The sequence below is a fragment of the Terrapene carolina genome, unplaced genomic scaffold (genome assembly GCF_002925995.2).
Source record: "Terrapene carolina triunguis isolate 2854851 unplaced genomic scaffold, T_m_triunguis-2.0 Scaffold790, whole genome shotgun sequence".
NCBI classification, from domain to species: Eukaryota; Metazoa; Chordata; order Testudines; family Emydidae; genus Terrapene; species Terrapene triunguis.
The window spans coordinates 1,156,224-1,163,897 of NW_020665141.1; the positions used below are offsets into that span (position 1 = coordinate 1,156,224).

The window sequence follows — 7,674 nt, forward strand, 5'->3', positions numbered from 1 at the left end:
GGGGCTAGGAACGGCCAAGCTCAGAGGTGCCAGGGCTAGGAACGGCCAAGCCTTGGCACAAATTAAGTACTTCACCCTGGCCTTTATCTTACTACCGTTCAAATGTTTTACAACGGTTACAATGTCCCACCCTACGCTTGACTAAGATGAATAAAATCAATTGAGTCACTCTTCACACCTCACCCTCCAGTACTTGTAGCATTTTAGTTATTCCCTTTTGGATTGGGAATACCTTTCTAATTTGTCAATGGATTTGTCTTTATTAATAGTAGGTGTCCCAACCCTATTCAAAGCATGGCTTCTTCATTGTTTTACATCTGCCACTCCTAGTGAACTTCGCAGCAGAATGTTCATGTTTTGTGCAACAGTCTCATCATCCCTAGGCCATTTTCTATATTACTGCTCTCTAACCAACCAACAGGTTCCCAGATAAGGCCGTGAGGAAAGCATCTATATTCAGCCCAACACTTAAGAACATGCTTAAAGTGACTTTAACTCCTTTCCTAAATCCGAGCCTTAGGGCATGGCTACACTTGCAGATGTAGAGCGCTTTGAGTTAAAGCAGCCTTCGTAGAGCACAGTAGGGAAAGCGCTGCAGTCTGTCCACACTGACAGCTTCAAGCGCACTGGCGTGGCCACATTTGCGGCACTTGCAGCGGCATTGGGAGCGGTGCATTATGGGCCGCTATCTCAGCATGCAAGTGACTGCAACGTACTTTTCAAATGGGGTGGGGTGGAGTGGGACAGGGAATGTGTTGTGTGTATGTGGGGGGAGGGGGAGTGGGTTTTTGGGGGGCTGAGAGCACGTCAGCATGCTGTCTTGTAAGTTCAGACAGCAGCAGACCCTCCTCCCCCCTGCCTCTCTCTCTCTCTCTCAGCATTCCACACTAACGGTTGCTTTGTCTCGGAGCAGATAAGCAGCCGGCTGTCAGAAACGGAGCTTTCAAAGGGCATATCCGCATTCCTACAGCGATTCAAAACAATGACAAGAGTGGCCACTTGACTTAAGGGGATTATGGGACATTTCCGGAGGCTGATCAGAGCGCAGTAATGCAACACCTCGTTCGCACTGACGCCCGGGCGTTGTAGCCAAGGCGTGGCAAATGTTATTCCTCTTGCCGAGGTGGAGTACCAGCAGTGCTGTAGCCGCGGAGTCAGAGCGCTCTACGTGCCTTGCCAGTGTGGACGGGGAGTGAGCTAGTGCGCCCGGGGCTCCTTTAATGTGCTCTAACTCACAAGTGTAGCCAAGCCCTCAGTCTTTTGCCTAGTGACAGTAGTTCCCAAGTCAGTCTTTATAACAACCTAATTAAATCACAATTCTGTTTGCCCATTTCTCTAAATTCTCGAGATCATTCTGTTTGTGGCTCAGCAGCCTATTTTATAATCTCATCACAGTATGTTTATCTAAACAAATTTTTTTTAACTTTTCAATTCCCACGTGACTATAAAAGGCCTTTATTAAATATCACGTCCACCAAATTCCCTCGTCTACGAAATTTGTAATCATATCAGAGTGCTCTTCCAGGGTGTCTTTATAATTTGTTTTTTATAGAATTCATGCTGTCTATTGCTCATCAGGTTATCTTCTATGGAGTCATCAGTCACAACCCTTATTGTTCACTCATATTTTCCAAGTCCATAGGTTGAACTTGTTATAAGTGATTGAGCAGTTCTACAGTTTTCTCTTCTATTCCTCTTCTATTCTATTTCTGTTCCCGACCCCATAAAAACGGATGAAAAAGACGCTAGGCCCAACAGCAAAGATTCTTGGACTGCACGAAACGAATGGGTTCTTCTGGAAGCTGTCAGTGGGTTGGAGAGGGTGAAAATCCAAAACAAAACTCTCCCCAAAGCTCTCATATTTGGCTGCATTTTTTCTCTGCTTGTTTTTATCAGGATTTAATCATAGGGCTCAACCTGAACCTCATTACAAGAGATTAGACTAAACAATAAGAAGAATAGTTGTTAAAAGCTGATTATATTAAAATGTGGGAGCAAGCAGTGGCTGTTATGGAAAACTATTACAATATCAGCAACAAAAGATGCAAATACAGAAGTTTTGGCAAAAATACTCATTTTGGATCTATACTTCCCTTCCCACACATTCTGACAGTTTGATACAGTCCAGAAATCTCCTGCAGGGCAGAGGTGCTGGAACAATTTTTATAGGGGGGTGCTGAAGATGGAAACCATGTATTTAAGTTGTTATTACTTTTCAAGCCCTGGGGTACTGCAGCACCCCAGCACCTATGCTGCAGGGTTCTAATGCCTTTCATCAAAAGCAGGAAGGTATGTTCCCTTCATCTTTTCTTGGAACTGGGGGCTTGATATTTATATGTAGATTACAAGTCCATCCCACTGAAAGGGATGAAAAACTGCCCACCTGCTTTCCATGAACTCATCCTGCCTGGCATATGTAGTTTTTATTTTCTATACACCTGTGTGCACGCAAGTAGCCATTGTTTTATATATAAATTTGGGGGGGGTTACAAACTGTGATTGTTAATTTACAGTTTGAGCTACTTGCCACATCAGAAAGGTTCTCTTTTATTTTCATATTATTCATATACTTTGAATATTTAATCACATTTGTACTGGGTTTCTTTTTTTTTTTTTTAAAACAGATTCAATATAAGTGAATTCTTCCACAAATCTAATCCAATTTGAGGATTTCCCATATCCCTGCTTGTCATTCTACCTAATCTTTTTGTAGGCGGCTGTGACACTCTGATCTTGTAGTTTTCCATTTTAAAGGCAAAACAGAGAGGACTGTGCCCTCTCTATAACTGCATGTCTCTATTGCATACAGGAAGTTGAATTTGTCAATTACTACAGTTCTTCAATTACCACAAGGCTGGGACTTAAAAGCCTGAAAACAAATACGCTCAAAGACAGAGTTACCTAATTGATGACCATCTGCTTGGAATAATAATTTTGGTTTAAATAGTTAATAAAAGTTGCCTTAACTACTCTTTACCCAAATGACTCACGCTAACCTTTTAAAGTTAACCCCTTCTGTTTTCTCTTTGTGCCACATACAGACACACCAGAAAGACTCTGTCAAGCAGCCTCTTCAAAATCATGGTGCTTTTAGGTTGGTAATAAGACAGAGGCACATTGCACACGTAGCTTATACCAGTGTTTGTACCGCACAGTGCTCAAAACTAGCATTAGAGAAACTATGGTGCTTTATAGTGTGATATTTGAAAGGTACCTTGCAGGAGATCAGCCTCTGCATGTGCCACAGCCTGTGTTTCACTGCCGCTGATGGGGTCTTTCTCCTAACAGAAAGGATGGGCTGAAGGAATCCCACCCATCTCCTGGCTTCTCAGTGCCTTGGAATCACACCCTCCACCATCCAGCACATTGGATGCCCATTATAAACACCCTCTTTTCCTTACACCAGACCAGGAGGGATGAACAAAGGAAGCTGTGGCCCTTTTGCTGATAACTTCAGATGATTCAGAAAGCATGAAGTATGGTCCATTCAGAACCACCATAACTTGGATCTCACCCAGTCATGATCCTCTCCCACTTGCTGAGTTACTGGCCACCTCTAGTGACAGCTTCACTAACAACATTTCCATGTACCGAAGCTCAGAGCTCTCTACTTTCAGCAGTTAAAGACATTGTTGAAACGCTGGACAGCATTGAGCCTACTGTAAATATGACTGAGGAAAAATGAACTACCTCATTTATTTCTGGTTACATTGTTTATTTAGTCACATCCCTTGATTTCAAAGTTAAACAACTGAAACTCACCAGCGTTAAATGCTATATGCACGTTTACTGGTATCTGATACTCCTGGGGAAACCACTGTTTCCAGTTGACTAAGAGCACGTACATTCAAGGAGTCAGCAGCAGTGCTGGGTTTGAGGGGAACAAAATTAAGGACTAGAAGTCTGAGGGTGATGGGGGAACAAAAGCTGAGAGTTTGAGCACTGAGTGGCTGTGAGAAGTCAGAGGGCTGGGGGAACAAAGAGGATGAAGATCTTAGACTCCAAACTCATGAGAAATCGGCGGGGGGGGGGGAAATCAAAAGTTGTGGACATCTAGGAATTCTGATGACAAAGAATTGTCCCAGTCTTGCAGTTGGGGATTTAGGTGAAAAGGGGGAGTGGACAGTTGTTTGTAGGGTGACCAGATGTCCCAATTTTATAGGGACAGTCCCAATTTTTGGGTCTTTTTCTTATACAGGCTCCTATTACCCCCAACCCCCTGTCCCGATTTTTCACATTTGCTGTCTGGTCACCTTAGTTGTTTGCCTTTCCCCCAGTGTTCAAAGGCTGTCAATGGAAGAGCATGCCTGACTGTATTACTAACACCCCAAAGGGAACAGGGAGAGATTCAGATTCAACACCCATGCCATGGCTGAAGCCAGCACGCGAACTCTACCAGTATCCCTCAGAGGGATGAAAGTAAAAGCTGTATCTACCAGGATCCTGCTGGAACTAGCCAAATTTTGGCCCCAAGAGCCCCAATTCCAACACCCATATAGAGAAGTCGAGGTACTCCTACTTCACCACAAGAGTGTGGATTCTGGTGCTGGCACATGAGTGCGGCAAAACCTCAGATCCAGTGCATGGAACCTCCTGAGTCTGTCCAACTTCCACCCTCTGCCCCCAAATTCCATGGCGAACAGAGAACAAGGGCAGCTGCTCCTACCCTGTCAGACAGTTCCCAACTTGAACCCATTCTAGTGCCTTAAGTTGCACAAAATCCTGGATCTGGCAGTTGGATCTTGGCAGGCTTTGGTCCACAAGCCCACCTTGTACAGTCTAAGCAGAAGACAAATCTAGCCGTCCTATTTCTCAGGAAAAATCAGGATCTGGCTGCATCTCAGCCCAACAGAACTGGGAAAATACATAACTAGCTCCTAGATCCTATTGGGTTTGGCCAATTTTCAACCCCAAGCCCCCAAATTCTACTGATCTTAATACAGAAGAAAAAAACTCAGCAGATCCTAGTTCACCAGATCTTGTTACAAACTGACAGCCCCACTGAAAAGCGATTGCGTTTGGCACCAGGGTCTTTCTGGAGACAGCGAGCTTTTTATCCCAAACCCAAAACTTAAACCAGCTAAATAGACAAGAAGTGCAGCTACTCCATTTCCACCGCGAAATCCCAAACCCCAATACGTCCCTGCTCAACAGCATCACAGACACATTCAGCACCTGGACTCTGCGGGAGTTTGCATTTTTGGCTCCAGGCTCCCAAGTTGTATTGTTAAAACAAACAAGGTGCCGCTACTACTTGACCAGAAAATCCCTGCCTCTGACATATAGCTCGGTTTGAGTCTGGGGCCAAAAAAATACCAGTCCAGCTGGATCCAAAGGGCCAGAGTTTTTGAGGCACTTACACACCGGGAAGCATCCGAGTCTAGACTGTTTCTGCTGCTCTATTCATGACATGGACTTGAGAAGGAGAGGACTAAAACTTGGGTGGATCTGGCAGGATCCAGGAGCCAGATTTGGTTTTCGGGACACTCCTACTAGGATGTGCCAGAGTCCAGAATATTTTTTGAGCAGGAGGAGCACCTTCGATTGTTGTCTAGGCATTGGGGGGGGGGGGGCTGGATCCAGGTTGCGGTGGGGCAGTAGGGGAGGCTGCACTTGTTCTCTATTGTAATAGCACAATTTGAGGGCTGGGGGCCAAATAGCATCAGGATTCTTGGATCCAGCCTCTCTCTCTCTGACAGACAGACAGACAGACAGACACACACACACTCTCTGACAGACAAACAGACACAGACACACACTCTCTGACAGACAGACAGACAGACACACTCTGACAGAGACACACACTCAGACACACACAAAGAGACACACACTCTCTCCCTCCCACAGACACACACACTCTCCCGACCCCACGCGCAGTGCATCTGCAGGCTCCTCTCCCCTGCCCGGTCTCTGCAATTCCCCAGCACCCTGGCGGCTTGGAGAGCGATGCCCGCGGGGCCGGGTGGGGTGTGGGGGGGACGCATGGAAAAGTCCCGGGGAGTGAGTGACGGGGGGGGGGTACTTCTCCCCTGCCCGGGGGTCCGCCCCGCACAGCACCCACCTGTCCTGGGGAGGGTGTTTCCTCCGCCCGCCCCACGCGCTGCAGGCGGGCTCTCCGGGGCTCGCCAGCCAGGCTCCGAGCTCCTGCCCAGCCCGCTTTGGGGCTCGCCACCGATCGGCCAAGAAAGTTTCTCAAAGGCCGGGGCTGCTCCCGCGCCGGCAGCTGCGCGCGAACTGGCCGCTCCCCTCTCGCCGGCGAGCGTGGCCGGCCACTCGCTCGCCCGCTGCAGGCTGGTGCCTGGATGGAATTCAAACCCACGGACTGAGCCCTGGCGCCGCGGGGCCGGGAGACGCAGGCGGGGGTCTCTAGGGCGCCCCCTGGAGGTTATCACCGCCCCAGGAACGCGAGCCCGGCGAGTTCTCCCCGCCGCAGCCACGTTCCAAGCGCTGGGGCTCGCCCAAGCTGAAGGAAGGACTGGCCCCGGCTGGCTAAGGCACACCACGCTCTCTGAGCCGGACTTCCTGGGGAGTGCCCGCTTTGTCGGCTCAGTCACACCCTCGCCGCTGGGACTCATTTCACTGACAGAAGAGGGGGGAAAGGAGAAGGATGGAAAAACACGGACCCCGAGGAATTCTATTTAAATACAAGTATCAGAGGGTAGTCTGGATCTGCGTCTGCCGAAGTGGGTATTCACCCAGGAAAGCTTATGCTCCAATACATGTTAGCTATTTAAATACAGTTTGCAAATATGCCAGTCTCCCAGGGAGTAGAGCCCACCTAGGGAAAGCTGCCTAGATCTGAATGGGGGTTGGACCTACTGGAGTCGAAGATTGACTTCCATCTTAAAAACCTAGAGCTAACTTTTCTGGCGGTTTTGAGCCATCCTTTCTGAAGCCGGGATATCATTGTCTGTTAACATCGAAGGGGTGTGCCAAACAGCCTCTGGACGGGTTAGGACTCTCTCCATAAAAGTAAACACCCTGCCTTCTACCTTCTCTATGCCATCTCACAGCAATGTTTCACTGCTCGCCTTGGAAACTGGTGCTGTAAAACAACTTCTCACATTCACCCTGGGAAAGCAAGCCCCTTGTTACCCAGGTCACGCCCGCTGTCAAGTTTTGGTGGTGGTGGGTTTTTTTGTTTTTGTTTTTTAAACTCTGCCTGCTACCGTTCCCTTCCTCAGCTCCAAATGAAGCGATAACATGTACATTTAACAAGGTAACTGAACCTTAACACTGTTCGATTAAGTAAGGTGGAGGCAGACACGGCACTTTAAACCCTGATTATGGGAAATCTGAAATAGGATGCAGTGGTCACTGGCCTGCTCTAATATCCTCCTCTCTTCTATTCAGCCATCTAGCCAACACATGCCTACATTTTGCTAATGAGGCAATTTGATTATATAGGTACTAAAAGCAGGGGAAAATCGATTTTGTCCAGAGATCATTAATAGAGTGTCAATAGTAACCAAATGGATGACAGAAAAGAGCCTCACTGGCTCTTGGGAGGCTTAAAGGCAACCTGCAACGGTTTGTTTGTAAATTAGGATCAAGTGTTTTTGCTGCTTGATGATAGATAAAGAAGGTATGAAAGGTTGTCTCTCTCTCTGTTCCTGCTTGTTCTTTACAGTAGAATTATCAGGAAAAAATGGTTGCTCACCCTACAGTAACCGG

General features: G+C 47.3%; 1 protein-coding gene across 1 annotated transcript in view; it reads right to left on the reverse strand.

The window, feature by feature from the left end:
• Positions 1–6,309, reverse strand: part of ADORA2A (adenosine A2a receptor) — a 35,315-nt gene extending 29,006 nt beyond the window's left edge. The window contains exon 1 of the mRNA XM_026660541.2: positions 6,062–6,309. The gene's annotated coding sequence lies outside the window, so the exon portion shown is untranslated. The remainder of the gene's footprint in view (positions 1–6,061) is intronic.
• Positions 6,310–7,674: the final 1,365 nt, after the last annotated feature.